Genomic DNA, 15,411 nt, shown 5'->3' with positions numbered 1-15,411 from the left:
AGGATACTAAGTTCAAATGGACTGAGGAGTGTGAGGCTAGTTTCCAGGAATTGAAGAAACGTTTGGTTACCTCACCAGTATTGATTTTGCCAGATCAGACCAAGGATTATGAGGTGTATTGCGACGCTTCACGTCGAGGACTTGGAGCAGTGCTTATGCAGGAAGGGAGAGTTGTTTCGTATGCTTCACGACAACTGAAGCCTCATGAGTTGAATTATGCCACGCATGATTTGGAGTTAGCAGCTGTAGTGCATGCATTGAAAACTTGGAGACATTTCCTCATTGGAAATCATTGTGAGGTGTACACGGACCACAAGAGTTTGAAGTACATTTTCACGCAGAAGGAGTTGAACCTCAGACAAAGGAGATGGTTGGAGCTCATCAAGGATTATGACATGAGATTGCATTACCATCCCAGAAAAGCTAATGTAGTAGCTGACGCATTGAGCCGTAAGAGCCATGTCAATACTCTAATGACGAGGAAAATACCCAAGGAGTTAGCAGAAAACCTTCGTGAGCTATGCTTGGAAATAGTTCCGAGAGGCTATGTAGCAGCATTGGAGATTCAGTCAACATTGATGGATAAAATCAGAGAAGCCCAGAAATCTGACAAGGAGATTGCTACTATAAAAGAGAAATTGAGCGAAGGAAAAGCAAAGGGATTTCGTGAGGATGAACACGATACCCTATGGTTTGAGGACCGTGTTTATGTGCCCAATGACCCGGAGATCAGGAAGTTGATTTTGCAGGAGGCACATGATTCACCGTATTCGATTCACCCAGGGAATACCAAGATGTATTTGGATTTGAAGGAAACATTCTGGTGGACTGGAATGAAGAAGGATATTGCAGCATATGTAGCAGTTTGTGACGTATGTCAGAGAGTAAAGGCGGAGCATCAGAAGCCAGCAGGATTGTTACAACCATTGCCGATACCCGAATGGAAGTGGGATAAGATAGGCATGGATTTTATCACAGGACTACCCAGGACGAAAGCAGGCTATGACTCGATATGGGTAGTAGTTGATCGTTTGACAAAGGTAGCACATTTTATTCCAGTTAAGACCACTTACACCAGTGCTAAGTTGGCAAAGATATACATGACTAGGATCATTTGTTTGCATGGAGTTCCGAGGAGTATCGTATCAGATAGAGGAACCCAATTTACCTCAAAGTTTTGGAATCAGTTGCATGAAACTTTAGGAACCAGACTAGAGTTTAGCACAGCTTTTCACCCACAGACGGATGGACAGACCGAGAGAGTCAATCAGACTTTGGAAGATATGCTGAGAGCTTGTGCACTAGATTATGGATCTAGCTGGGACGATAACTTGCCGTATGCGGAGTTTTCCTACAACAATAGTTATCAAACCAGTTTGAAGACGGCACCTTTCGAAGCTTTATACGGAAGGAGGTGCAGGACACCGTTGTCATGGGACGAAGTTGGAGACCGTCAATTCTTTGGACCAGACTTGATTAAAGAGTCTGAACGGAAAGTTAAGTTGATTCGCGATAGGCTCAAGGTAGCCCAGTCCAGGCAGAAGAGCTACGCAGACTCTAAACGCAAGGAGACAGTTTACGAAACCAGAGACAGAGTTTATCTTCGAGTATCCCCACTTCGAGGAGTTAAGCGCTTTGGAGTTAAGGGAAAATTAGCACCGCGTTACGTTGGACCGTATAAGATCTTGCAACGTATGGGAGAAGTCGCTTATAAGTTGGAATTACCAGAGGGACTGTCAGGAGTTCATGACGTATTCCATGTTTCTCAGCTGAAGAAATGTCATGCCGAGATGGCGGAGGTACCGCTAAGAGATACCGTGCCACTCGAAGCCATTCAGTTGAAAGACGACTTAATGTATGAGGAGAAGCCAGCCAAGATTCTCGATTATGCCAGCAGAGTTACTCGCAGCAAGGTTATCAATTTTTGCAAAGTTCAGTGGAACCACCACTCAGAGGATGAAGCCACCTGGGAAAGAGAAGAAGATTTGCTCAAGGACCACCCTCACCTATTTTCTAGCCAACCCGAATCTCGAGGGCGAGATTCATCTTAAGGGGGGTAGGTTTGTAACATCCCAAATTTTCAATTTGGAATGTTATGCATTAGATCATCATGCATATCATATTTTCTTGCATTTTGGTCGATCCTAGAAATTTCACGCAACTCAAGGACCTTCGGAGAGAGTTGGAGATTTCGTTATTTTCATATTTGAGAGTTTTCTCAAATTTGAAAAGAGGATCATTTGATTTATTTATTTCATCTTCAATTATTTTTCCGATATTAAAAAAATATAAGAGAGGGAATAATATGACTTTCCCAAATTTAGGAAAAATGAAGATTTAATGAATAAGTCAAATTTTGGTTTTGCCGGAGTTTTATTTGCATTTTATTTGGATAGGGAAAAATGCGCGTTTTCGAATATTGCATTTTAGGTCCGGAGTAAAGTTCATTTTGTTGGACTCATTTTTAGGAGTCGGGGAAAATTTAGATTTTTCGGAGTTCGTTTAGATAGTTTTTCTTTTGTTTCTCTGCGCGCGAAACTGATTTAAATACCCCAAGAAACCTCCGCCGCCCCTTTTGGAGTCCTAGTAGGACTTTAGTCCTACTCCGTTTCCTCTTTTTCTTTCCTATTCCTACTCTATTTCTTGTCCCCTACCCCAAGAAACCCCCTCCCCTCACCAATATAAATACCCAAGTACCCCCCCCTCTCCTCACATCAAGCCGCAGCAGCAGCAAGCCGCAGCCACCGCCGCCTCCTGCCCCGAGCCGCGCGCCAGCCCCGCCGCCTAGCAGCAGCCGCCGCCTAGTAGCTGCCGCCGCCGCACCTTGCCCATGCCGCCGCCCTACGCCACGCCGCCGGAGCCCCTCGCCGGAGCCTCGTCGAGGTAGCCGCGCCACCCTTGCCTCGGTTCGGTTTTTATTTTAGAACCGTTCCGTTTTTCTCTCCGATTCTTTCTTTTTCTTCCGGTTTTTGTTTCGGTTTTCTTCCGAAACCCTAGATCGCTTTGCCGTTTCTTTTTCGGTTTCTTTTCCGAAAACCCTAGATCGGTTTTCGTTCTTCTATCGGACCGTTCGTCCCAACGAACGTGATCACTGATTTTTCCCGGTTAACGATGCCCGTTCGTTTAACCGTTCGTCTCGTTCTTTTTCGTCGGATTTATTCCGCGATCGTGATCTCAGATCCGATCTTCGTTCTAGTCTTTCTTCTCGCTCGTTTATCGGAATCAGGTGATTCAAACGCCTGGAGTTTCGTTTCGAAACCGCCGTTCCGTCTAATCAACTTAAACAAGTTTCTGCCCCGGTAAAATTTGACCTAGTTTCAACTTGCTAGAACCGAGTTGTTTTCTTCCGCCGTTTGTTTTCCGTTTCTTTGTTCGGTTCGTTCTTTCTTTGCAACCGGAGTTCTTAAGTTGAACTTTCTGGTTCGTTCTCTTGTTCGAGTTCTACCTGTGCATTAGATGAGTACTTATTGTATGCTTGTTGTTTGTCTGCGATAGATCACCCGGATTGCGCCGCTTGTTACTTCGATTCCCTAGGTCTCGCGGATCATCAGCAAGGCAAGTAACACTTTGAGCATACCTTTTCTACAACCCATGTTTTGTTGCATTAGATCAATCCTCTCACACTGCATGATTAGGATCTAATTAAATTGTGGGATGGGAAGTAGAAGAGGTAGTACCTATCACCTGTATCACTATGAAACCTTTGGGAGTTACTTCTACGTTTGCTTATTATGCCATGCTATGCTAGTAGACGTGGATTGGGTGAGTGATATCCATGACAGATGTGAGTTGATAATTTTAATGGTTTATCTAAGGTGGCAACTTAAACACACATCTGGGTGGATTGAGGCACCTGATGTCTATCAGGACTTGCCTGTTTTTTTGGACCGCCACGCAGGCTCAAAGGGATCATAAGATCTTTCATACTAGAAACTTCCGTGTGCAGCCACAAGCCATTATGGGCTCTGGCATAGTTGACTAAGTTGTGCGAACTCTTACAGTGGTACACTAGCAGATGTAGGGGATGTAGGTGTACCGATCTACCCGATCGTAAGGTGCTAGCGCTTCTGAAAGGCTATGTCTCGGTCATCCGTTTCTCAAACACCGTGTAGTGCGAGAAATCCAACGGAGGCGATCGAGTCTTGTGGGGAAAAGTGCGCAATCCTCTGCAGAGTGTACAAACTAATCATGATTAGCCGTGTCCCCGGTTATGGACATCTTGAGTATCTAGTACTTGAATATCAAGTGAATCTCATCATGTTACTTCTAATTAATGTTGTTGGGTTTTAATTGTTCACTTAATTGGGATTGAGAATGCTGTCAACCATTCTCGATGTTTCACAACCACCATGATAGTTAAATAAATTTATTCCTTTGCAGTAGGGAAAAACTGGCTTTACGCAAAACTGTAACCATAGAGCTTTCCACCAGCCATATATGCATATAGTATAGCTGTTTCATTCCATTGCTCTCTATGTGTTACATTGCCAGCATATTCCATGTGCTGACCCGTTTTCGGGCTGCAACTTCTCATGTTGCAGACTTTTCAGACGACGAGTAAGGTGCTTTTAGGTTGTGGTTCTATACTCAGTGATGCCGTTGGAGTTGATGGACCCATTTATCTTCCGAGTCTTCCGCTGTTATCATTATTAGATGGCCTTAAGCCATATTTATTGTAATAAGTTCTCTTTGAGACAACGATGTAATAAGTGTGTGATTGCCACTCTGCTATAAATCCTTCGATGTACTGTGTGGTGTCAGTATTACTGATCCAGGGATGACACCCGAGCACAGTAGACTTGATCCATTCGGGTCGGGTCGCCACCAATGTGGTTCACTTCTCCATACTTTTGGGGTTCACTTATGTCCGATGTGAAGTCCCGTCCACTTCCTCGCACGAGAGAATTTACGTGTAAATAAAATCAAGCAGTTCGCTTGCGCGTCTGATGTAGTGCGATTTCATGTCTGAAGCAGTGCGCTTTTCTGTCCAATGCGGTTCACTCGTCGATTTTCCTGTCGTGAAAAACAGAGTGTTTGCATTTTAGTAAATTTAAAAATTCTTTTAAACCGTAAGGAATTAGAGAGCATGTTCTACATGAAAAAGTTGCGCCTCGTCAATATCTTTCCAACGGCATATAATTTGAATCATTCCGATCGGCACTTTGTAAAAATTTCGCGAAAAATGGCCGCTGCCTCTCGTCGTCAGCCGCACGATTTTCAAAATTAACTAAAAACCATAAGGAATCTCGAAACCATTTCAACATATGAAAGTTGCGCCTTGTCTATAGCTTTCCAACGGTGTATCACATGTCTCGTTTCGACAAACGGTAGGAAAACTGGAGCGAAAATAGTACGAAAATTGCAAAAAATTCGAAAAACAGAATTCCGCGATTTACTAAATTTAAAACTTCTCTTAAACCTTAACGAATTAGAGAAAAAATAGATATGAAAAAGATGCGCCTCGACAATGTCTTTCCAATGGTGTATCATCTGCTTCATTCCGACAAGGAGTTTAGAAAAAATCATGAAAATACGCTCGCTGCCACTTGTCATCGGCCGCACCGTTTTTGAAACTGCTCTTAAACCGCGAGGAATCTTGAAAAGTGTTCAACATGGCGAAGTTGCGCCTAATCCATAGCTTTCCAACGTATATTATATGCCTCATTTCGATAAACGGTTAAAAAACTAGAGCGAAAATAGTACCGAAAAAACACTGCGTGCAGTTTTTTCTGACACGAAGTTCAGTAGTCTGTATTGTAGTGCTCTCGCTACAGAAAGTGCAGTGCACCTGCGTTGAGTGTGCAGTGCGGAAGTGTTATCAGAATAGTTATTCTGATAATATTATCAGAATAGACCGGCTGTGTGTGTGTGTATAATGATAATATGTAGAGCGAAAAAGCGATGCAACAAGTGCACAACCTCTTTGGCAAAGCCAGGTCGATCTCAGCGTGATTGGGTTGGACGGTGAGGATGCTCTGCCTGATTTGACTGTCGGAGGAGGGGAAGAAGATCTTAGGTGTCTGGAGATGGAGCCCAAGGTACTGCTCCACTGTGATGGACGGTTTCGTCATTGGAGCAGCTCCGGTGAGTTATACCACCGCGAGGCTGAAGAATGACAAGAGAGACAATGTTAACCTGAGTGGAATTCTAATAGCATCTCCAATAGATGACGTAATAAAATACATAACCACAAAGTGCTAGATGTAAAATACATCAGCCGCTCATCTCTGAACTTAACTGTCGAAACTGAATTTAACCATCGAAACTGAATTTTGCTGTCGAAACTGAATTTTACTGTTGGAACCGAACGCGCTGGTTGTGTCGCAGCATCTCGAGTAGCAACTACAGGGGCTTGAGGGAGAGCAGGATCTGCTGGTCGTGCAACAGCAGCGCGTGCAAGAGTAGAGCAGCAGCGCTAGCAAGAGCAAGAGTGAGAGTAGTAGCGTAAGCAAGAGCAAGAGCGAGAGCAGCAGCGCGAGCAATAGCAAGAGCAGACTAGGTAGGGGACCAAGAGCAAGAGAAGAGCAGCTGCGCGAGCAAGAGCAGACCAGGTAGGGGACCGAGCGCAAGAGCAGAGCAGCAGCGCGAGCGAGAGATAAAGCAGCAGCTCCTACTGATGTGGACATCACCGCCGAGGGAGCGACGCCGTGGAGGAAGTGGACGACGCCACCGCCGTGGATGGAGCCGCGCCATGCCGGCTCGGGACCGAGCACTGGCAGCACCGTGAGATCGAATCAAGAAGAAAATGTGGCGATTAGTGTACAACCTCTTTGGTGACACCGATTTGGCCTCAACTTCATCCGAGGAAATGGTGATGATGTTGCTCTTCCGGTGGTGTAGGTGAAGACGGTGGTGCAGGAATGGAGGTGGCGCGAAAGACAAGAGGAACGTCGGGGCAGCTCCTTGGAAGTGGAGGACAGGGTGGCTAAACCGGCGGGATGACGAGATCGACGACGGATCCTCATCCAGTACGATGGATAAGGGATGTCGAGGTGTTGCTCTGGACGACGTCGTCGGGGAAGAGGCTTTGGCTGGGTGGCGGACGGAGGAGGGTGTGGGGCTTCGCGGGATTTCACGGCCTCGGTGTACGAATGAGTGGGCGGATGGGATGGGAGTGGGGAACCACGGCTTAGGGACGCGCTTGTCCGAAATGTGGGGTAAGTTATGAAATTACCCCCGCCGGTTTGAGCTAGGCGGTTCTTTCGGTTCACGGGTATCATGGGCATTTCGCGTGTCGGGATTTCGCAGGAGGTGGGAGTTTTCGCACACATTTTAATTTTTGGATAGCATGGCATGGATTCAGATGGAGGGAGTTCTCGGAGCACAACGAGACAAAGATATATCTTAAGTATTTTGGGGTAACAAGGCACGGGTTGAAATTTCTAGACAAGCCTAATGTTTACTGGACCAAATCAATTCGCTCTTCCGTCGAAGAAAAAAAAATCAATTCGCACCACACAAGAGAGTCTAGTCCCATGTACTCTACCAAATCAATTTGCACTACAAATGTCATTCAAAACTTTGAATTCATGTTATGTTCAATTAAAATATTTCGCTACATGTATAATGCATGCAACCTGCTACTCAAATGAATGTTTTAGTGCATTCTAAACGTATATACTACTGCTTCAATATGAACAAAATTTTAATTCATTTCTCTATTTGAATAAGATCTACAATCATGATTGTTGTGAAGTCAGACCATTTGAATTCGTTTCTCTATTTTAATAAGATCTACAATCATCATTATTGTCAACTTAAACCATCGTTTGTGTATTATCTTCACAACACACCACAAGATTACTGTCGAGTTAGATATGAACTATGTGTACTATATGAACTCGAACTTGATTTTTTGAATCCACTTTATGTTGATTTCAAATCATAGTACATTTCAAGCTCTAGCTAGATCTTCATAATCTAAACCATGTCTCGTATGTATAATGTGTTTATCACATAATGTATGGTGCCCCACCCCCTACGCCTACAAGTATTTAGTGTGAGTTGCAAACACCACACATTAACACAAATTCAAATAAAATGTGAGATTGTTCGATATATAGTATTGTTCAGATTGTTCGATATTTAGTTGTAAGCAGCAAACCCCACACATTATCACAAATTCAAATAAAATGTGAGATTGTTCGATGTATAGTATGGTTAAGATTGTTCAATATTTAGCTGTGAGTTGCAAACACCATGCATTATCACATTATGGTATAACATGTGCAAACCCACAACACGCGTATCACCGCTATATTCATGCATGCATATTTTTATAACACTATGATCTCCTATTCAAATATATGCATCCACTTTCATATCAAATTATGATATTTGTTAGTCTCTTACACCTACACAATCCTCTAACCTTTGTAGCTAGCACTAACTTTCTCTCATGCATGCACACGCCCTCCTCGCCCTCCCCCTCCCTCAGCATTCTATCCATCACGCACATTCATTTTTTCTTTAGGTCGTTCTCCCACAGTCTCCACAACTCCTTTCCGACAAACACTGATCGATAAACCTCTCCAGCGATGTCTGCCTACAATATACACACGCGCCTTCCATCTACTCCTTTCTGTGTCCATGCCTCGTGTCTCTCATATGGTCCCACACACGTGTAAACTCTAGCTCCTCGCACACTCCTGCCCCTATCTAGCAAGTAGCTAGGCCTCTCGCACCACCTCCTAGCTCAATTCTCTCTGTCTATCCATCTCGCTGGGCCTTATTTGCCTCTAACAAATGGATGTACACCGGCCGATCTCCTGCTATACATATAGCTAGCTAGGTCGTTATAACTCGTTTTTCCCCACGCGTTGATCGATCTACCTCATTAGTTATGTCTCTCCATTCCTCCGACAAACACCAATTGATCCAACGATCAAGTTAGGTTTGCTTACCAAACACATGGTTCCCCTTCATCATCCATGCATGTGTCCCAACACATCTATCATGCACACGCACACACAGAAACACATCCCCACTCTTACTGATAATATTGCAGTTCTACCCTCAGTTTGTCTAGTAGGCCTCTCGCACCATCTTCGAGAAGCAACTCCATCACCCATCCAGCACTCTACCCATCTCCCCCTCTCCCTCCCTTTCTCTCTCCTCTCTCTCTATCCCAACCTATTTCTCGTCCTTCACTTATATATGGATGTCGACCGATCTCCCTCAAGACATAGCTGCGTCTCTCCTTCTCAACACATATACGAGTCATTCTACCTCTCTAGTTAGGTCTCTGCCTCCCCCTCCCCCCTGTAACGCCCTTGATGCGGCTATATCTCCCACGTGTCGAAGCACGACTTAGAGGAATAACCACATTGAAAGCAATGTCGCAAGTGAGGTAATCTTCACAACAACCCATGTAATACATTAAGGGAAAAGGATACATAGTTGGCTTACACTCGCCACGTCACACAAATAGCATAAATAAGTCATTACATTCATCCAGTTACACTCAAGGTACGACTATGGAACCAAAATAAAGATAACCCCCAAATGCGACAAAGTCCCCGATCGCCCCAACTGGGCACCACTACTGATCATATCGGAAAGACACGTAGTATCGTCATGAGTCCTCATCGAACTCCCACTTGAGCTCAGTTGAATCACCTGGAGTGGTATCGTCGGTCCCTGCATCTGGTTTTGGAAGTAATCTGTGAGTCATGGGGACTCAGCAATCTCACACCCTCACGATCAAGACTATGTAAGCTTATGGGAAGGGTAAAATATGAGGTGGAGCTGCAACAAGCGACTAGCACATATGGTGGCTATCATACACAAATGAGAGTGAGAAGAGAAGGCAAAGGCACGATCGATGAACTATGATCAAGAAGTGATCCTAGAACAACCTACGACAAACATAACTCCAACACCGTGTTCACTTCCTGGACCCCGCCGAGAAGAGACCATCACGGTTACATACGCGGTTGATGCATTTTAATTAAGTTAAGTTTCAGGTTATCTACAACCGGACATTAACAAATTCCCATCTGCCCACCACGGGAACGACTTTCAAAATATCAAATCCCTACAGGGGTGTCCCAACTTAGCCCATCACAAGCTCTCACGGTCAACGAAGGATATTCCTTCTCCCAAGAAAATCCGATCAGACTCGGAATCCTGGTTACAAGACATCTCGACAATGGTAAAACAAGTCCAGCAAGACCACCCGCTGTGCCGACAAATCCTGATAGGAGCTGCACATATCTCGTTCTCAGGGCACACCGGATAAGATAAGTGTACGGAAGCCAACGTAACCCAAGTTGCCAAGGGACGGCCCCGCACGGTGCTCTGGGTTGGACCAACACTTAGAGAAGCACTGGCCCGGGGGTTTAAAATAAAGATGACCCTTGAGTCTGCGAAACCCAAGGGAAAAAGGCTAGGTGGCGAATGGTAAAACCAAGGTTGGGCCTTGCTGGAGGAGTTTTATTCAAGGCGAACTGTCAAGGGTTCCCATTATAACCCAACCGTGTAAGGAACGCAAAATCAAGGAACATAACACTGGTATGACGGAAACTAGGGCGGCAAGAGTGGAACGAAACACCAGGCATAAGGCCGAGCCTTCCACCCTTTACCAAGTATATAGGTGCATTAAGATAACAAGATAAAATAATGATATCCCAACAATAAACATGTTCCAATAACAAACAAACTCCAATCTTCACCTGCAACTAGCAACGCTATAAGAGGGGCTGAGCAAAGCGGTAACATAGCCAAACAACGGTTTGTTAGGAAAAGGTGGGTTATAGGTTTGACATGGCAATATGGGGGGCATGATAAGAAAGTGGTAGGTATCGTAGCATATGCATAGCAATGGAGTGAGCATCTAGCAAGCAAAGATAGAAGTGATTTCGAGGGTATGGTCATCTTGCCTGCAAGGTTCTCCGAGTTGACTTGGTCCTCGTAAGCATACTCAACGGGCTCCTAGATCACGTACTCGTCTCCCGGCTCTACCCAAAGCAAGAACACAAACAAAGGGAGACACAATCAACCACGTGCAATGCTCAAACAACATGATGCAAACATGGTATGATATGCGGGATGCGATATGCGATGCATATGCATGATTTGGAAAGGAATGATTGAACCTGGCCTCAACTTGGAAAACCAAGAGTGCCACTGGAAAGAGGGGATGATTTCGGTTGAAATCGATATAAAGATCACCGGAATCGGATGCACGGTTTGGAAATGACAAGCAAAACAAATATGGCGCAAAGCTGCGATTAACAGCACGAGGCCATCTAAATGCATCAAGAACAATATGCTACAACACTCTAACATAGCAACAAAATACATGGCAGGGATCCACTAAAGATGCTTGAAAAAAGATGAACACTGAGCTACGGCTAATTCACTCAATAGCAAGCTCAAACAAGCATGGCAAAAGTGCAAAAGATATCAGGTTTCAGACTTTGTGAAATTAACAACATGTCAGGAATTTAACATCAGGAAGCAATGTTCAGAGCAATGAAACAAGATGCTACAGGAACATATCATGGAAAATCAAGGCATGGAGTGAAGCTACTCAAAGCATACAACAAAAGTCCCTTACTGACCATAGGCCAAAAGGGATCAGAAAATACAATTGCAACCACGTGAACAAAGCAATTATCGTTAACAGATTCAGACTTAGTGAAAAACTGGAACATGGCAAAACAGATAACAAGTAGGCATGTTTACGAGCTCGATGCACTCACTATGAGGCAAGACATGACAAACTAAGCATACACCCAGCAAGTAGACATGGCATAGAAGCTAGACATGGCAAGAACAACAACATAGCATGCATGGATCAACAACAACAAGCTCGGCAAAATTGCTAAACATGTTAACAATCTGCCAAGAACATTTTATAGCAAAAGTAGAGCTCGATTAACTCAAGCTAGGGTGCTCCATAAATGCAAACAAAGACATGGATGGATAGAGCACCACAATATCTACAAAACATCCTTACTGATCATGCTCAAAAGAGGCATGGATCACTAGGTATCAACATGAACATATGGCATAAAAATTACAGCAGGAAAAGGACTAAGCTACTTTGCAACATTAAGTCCCTAAAATCAGCAACATTAAGTAAGCTAATGTGCATGCTAATGCTAGTGACACTACAAGAAATATGTCAACTTATGACCTTCTGTCAGTGACCCTCGAAGAATTGGTCATAAATTTATGACCATTTTAGACCAATTGGTCAAAAGCTGTTCAGGGGGCTTCAAACCCTAAACCTTGCGACCATTTTGGTCAGAAAGGTCGTAATTTCCTTACACGAAATGGTCACAAAGCAAACAGTGCTAGTCCGCTGCCTTATTTCTAGTTGTTAATGACCAATATAGATGGTCATAACCTTGTAGATTGTGGTGGGTTGTGATGACTAGGCGCCATCTCATCAGTTTTGCCTATGTGTCATGTCCATGTGGCAGTTTTTGCCCTAGGTTGTGAAGCAACCTATATTTCTATCATTCCCAAAAAAATCTCATAAATTCTTTGGGTCATATCTTCATCAAATATGTAAAAATCCTTCCTTGCCTAGTTCAAAACTAATTCAACAATATTCATTTTCCTATTATGTTCACAACAACACTTTATGAAGGAAGTGCTATTTATATATTCTTGATTGCCCTACGAATTTTTGGGCACTCTTTCCTATCCAAATCATTACCGCATGACAAAATTCAGCTCCATTTGCCTAGCAAATCTTCCTCGGCAAATTTCCAAAGTTTTTGTCCACCTAGAAGCATTGTGAAGGAAGTACCTTTTTTATATCTCTAAATGACATGAAATTTATACTGTTTCTTCATATGCCCAAATTATCACCCTCCTCCAAATTGCAGCTCAGTCAAATCATCTATGTGATCCCAGGTTCAATTTATATTTTATGGCCAAATTGGCACGTTGCAAAGCAAGTGTTATATAGACCCCTCCTATTACCCTTAAACTTTTCGGGCACTCTTCCATACCCAAATCATTGCCACATGATAATATTCAGCTCAATTTTCCTAGTAAATCTTTCTCGGGAAATTTCTAAAGTTTCTACCTCGAGAGAAGCTTTGTGAAGTAAGTACTAGCTAGGCTTACCCAAATAATCTGAAAATTGACCAGCGCATGACCATACCTAAGTAACTTACCTACCCAATTTTGAGCTCATTTCATTCATCCAATCTCTCTCACTAGTTTTCCCAAGTTTCTGTCCATAGAAGAGCATTGTGAAGGAAGTACTACTTTGGCATGTCCAAATGGTATCAATTTTCTACAATGCTTTCCTATGCCCAAATAACCATCCTCCACAAAATTTCAGCTCAATCCATTCATTATTTTGAGCCCAGCTTCAACATTCATATTTTTTTCCAGCGTGGTAGTTTGCAAAGCAAGTACCACCTAGGATCCTCCTTTTGAGCTAAAAATTTGTGAAGACATTCTCCTTAGTAGATGATCATCCTCAGCCAAAACTCACGCCCATTGGCCATGTGCATTTCCCGTACCGCTAATCAAACACTTGGCTGCTAATTCATGTTTGAGCATCGATCGGTCTTCTCGTGAGAATCTTATGTTGTAATTTTCTTCCTAGCACCAACCTGGGGAGTGCCAACCCAATAGACATGCCTAAGCCGCCCAGAACACATGGCAACATTACGGTCACGCGGTGACCACGCGACGGGCATGCGAGTTTACGCGCTCTAGAGTTGAGGCCCTCGGCCACCGCCCAAACCTCGACGTATCGCCACCAAACCATGTATTTATGATTAAATATATACTTATGTACCTAGAAATGATTTTTGAAAAAAATAAATAGCAAACTATGAGGCAACTGCAGTTCAAATTTGACCCGCTTCCAACTGAATCGGCGGAAATTTGCCTTTTTCACGAGAGGTGGATCAAAAAATTTTACACCCAACCATTTTGTCAATTGTGCATTAAATATGGCCTAGTATTTTATAAAAATGATTCGGTCCAATTTTGCAACAATTATTTGGTAGTTCCTTCACAAAAAAACCTCCTTTCGGGCACTCGAAAAATGGAAAATGGTTTTTTCGTCCAACGAAAATGAAAACTTCCTTAGGCAACATTGTTTGCCATTCCAATATGCACCTTGTGCACAATATGAGATCATTTGAACAAACTATGCCATGAATGTGGCCATAAGATTGATCATTTGGCTTGAAAGCCGTTGATCTCCACACATGATAGCTCATTTCTGAGAACACTTTTTTAAAATAATTGCCGTATTACAAGTTTGTTATTTTTCCTAGGAACTTGGCCACATATGATGACACAATGCGAAGGTTTCCCAATTTTTTGATTTTTTTTGAATTTTTTATACCCGTTTCAAAATGCGGTCAAAACGGCGGGAATGACCGTTCCTAGCTAGTGGTTGAATCTTGGAATTTTTTTGGTGTTTCTCTGATTAAATAGATACTTATGTAACTAGAAATGATTTTTGGAAAAAATAAATAGCAAACTATGAGGAAGTTGCAGTTCAAATTTGACCCGCTTCCAACTGAATCGGCGGAAATTTGCCTTTTTCACGAGAGGTGGATCAAAAAATTTTACACCCAACCATTTTGTCAATTGTGCATTAAATATGGCCTAGTATTTTATAAAAATGATTCGGTCCAATTTTGCAACAATTATTTGGTAGTTCCTTCACAAAAAAACCTCCTTTCGGGCACTCGAAAAATGGAAAATGGTTTTTTCGTCCAACGAAAATGAAAACTTCCTTACGCAACATTGTTTGCCATTCCAATATGCACCCTTGTGCACAATATGAGATCATTTGAACAAACTATGCCATGAATGTGGCCATAAGATTGATCATTTGGCTTGAAAGCCATTGATCTCCACACATGATAGCTCGTTTCTGAGAACACTTTTTTAAAATAATTGCCGTATTACAAGTTTGTTATTTTTCGTAGGAACTTGGCCACATATGATGACACAATGCGAAGGTTTCCCAATTTTTTAATTTTTTTTTGAATTTTTTATACCCGTTTCAAAATGCGGTCAAAACGGCGGGAATGACCGTTCCTAGCTAGTGGCTGAATCTTGGAATTTTTTTGGTGTTTCTCTGATTAAATAGATACTTATGTACCTAGAAATGATTTTTGGAAAAAATAAATAGCAAACTATGAGGAAGCTGTAGTTCAAATTTGACCCGCTTCCAACTAAATCGGCGGAAATTTGCCTTTTTCACGAGAGGTGGATCAAAACTTTTTACTCCCAACCATTTTTTCAATTGTGCATTAAATATGGCCTAGTATTTTATAAAAATGATTCGGTCCAATTTTGCAACAATTATTTGGTAGTTCCTTCACAAAAAAACCTCCTTTCAGGCACTCGAAAAATGGAAAATGGTTTTTTCGTCCAACGAAAATGAAAACTTCCTTAGGCAACATTGTTTGCCGT

Source organism: Triticum urartu, chromosome 6A (assembly GCF_056163025.1).
Source record: "Triticum urartu cultivar PI428250 chromosome 6A, HENAU_Tu73, whole genome shotgun sequence".
In the NCBI taxonomy this organism is placed as follows: domain Eukaryota; kingdom Viridiplantae; phylum Streptophyta; class Magnoliopsida; order Poales; family Poaceae; genus Triticum; species Triticum urartu.
This window is presented reverse-complemented; position numbering follows the sequence as displayed.